This window comes from Hevea brasiliensis, chromosome 6 (assembly GCF_030052815.1).
Source record: "Hevea brasiliensis isolate MT/VB/25A 57/8 chromosome 6, ASM3005281v1, whole genome shotgun sequence".
NCBI classification, from domain to species: Eukaryota; Viridiplantae; Streptophyta; class Magnoliopsida; order Malpighiales; family Euphorbiaceae; genus Hevea; species Hevea brasiliensis.
Genome location: NC_079498.1, coordinates 5,738,408 through 5,739,875, shown reverse-complemented (window position 1 = coordinate 5,739,875; position 1,468 = coordinate 5,738,408). Strand labels below are relative to the sequence as shown.

At 37.7% G+C, this 1,468-nt stretch overlaps 1 non-coding gene across 1 annotated transcript; it reads right to left on the bottom strand.

The window, feature by feature from the left end:
• Positions 1-1,124: 1,124 nt before the first annotated feature.
• Positions 1,125-1,231, bottom strand: LOC131181160 (small nucleolar RNA R71). The gene has a single exon (XR_009149788.1). It is a non-coding gene; the product is annotated as a small nucleolar RNA R71 (small nucleolar RNA).
• Between the last annotated feature and the right edge of the window lie 237 nt (positions 1,232-1,468).

Below are 1,468 nucleotides of genomic sequence, written 5' to 3'. Positions count from 1 at the left end.
CGGCTTGAGTTCTTTGTTGGGACCTCGATTTGGTTTATTAAGCGAAAGTCCAGCTTAAATTCTTCGCTGGCACAGGTTGGATTAAGAGGGCTTTATAGGGGATCAGCTCCCATATATGTATTGTTTGACCTTATCGGGTGTGTGAGTGCTCCAGATTACCTTTTTACTGTTATGATGTGAAAATATTGACGATGTTGCATTTCACTCTACAGGGTGCATTAGCTTTAGATAGCTATAGAGATTATAGTTAAAATTGATATTTTACTCTCTGAGTCGAACGCTCACTCCTGTTCACCATATTTTTCCAGGCTACAGGAGAAGACATTTTTCAAAATAACCTGTTCCTTTCCTCGCAGGTTATAAAAATAAAAATTACTTAACTGTATTATTATTATTATCTAAATTTGTAATTTAGAACCCCGCATGTACTAGTAGTAGCATTAAGCCTGTCAGGGACTGCATGAATTTAAGTTTTTGTATTAACAAATGAAAAATTTTTATGAGTTTTAAATAGTTGTAAGTGATGTAACAGGATTGTGCCGGGCTCCCCTAATTTTAGTTTCTGATAATTACTGGGCTAAGTTGACCCGAAATAAAATTATAACAGTTTAATTTAAATTATTTTATATGCATATTGGGCCTAAATTGTGGGCCTAGTCATGGGTTGAGGATTAGTTAGGCTTACTACGGGCCTCAGGGGCTTTAGGCTGGCCCAGGTCCTAGTGCTGGTCCGGCCCATAGGTTGGGTCGTGACATGATCCTCAGAGAAGATCCATGTTAGATTATGCCTTTCCTGGATGTGTAGATGTGAGAGATAACAGACCTATCATTGAAGCTAATCAATTTGAGTTAAAGACTGGTCTCATTCAAATGGTCCAGAATTCACAATTTGGAGTAGTCCACTTGAGAATCCTCATTCTCATTTGAAGAAATTTTTGATGATATGTGGCATACAAAGACAGCCTGGAGTTTCAGATTAAGTGATTTGGCTCACCTTATTTCCATTCTCTCTTCAGGATTCAACATTAGAGTGGTATGACTCACTTCCACAAGCTACTATAGCTACTTGGGAGCAACTATCTCAAGCTTTTCTATCTCAGTTTTTCCCACTTGGGAAGACCACTCATTTGAGGAATTTGATGGTAGCTTTTAAACCAAGGGATGATGAAACTTTGTATGAATCTTGGATGAGATTTAAGGAGCTTGAAAGGCAATGTCCTCATCATGAAATACCCAAATGGATGATTGTTTAGAATTTCTACACCAGAGTTACTCCAGCCATAAGAAATACAATTGATTCACAAGCAGGAGGAGATTTCATGAGAATGACAAGTGAAGAATGCTATGATCTATTAGAGAAAATTGCTCATAATACCCATGTATGGGGAAATCCTAGAGCACTTGAGTCAAAGAAGGCTAGGATCTATGAACTTGACTCAATTAGCTACATGAATGCAAGATTTGATCA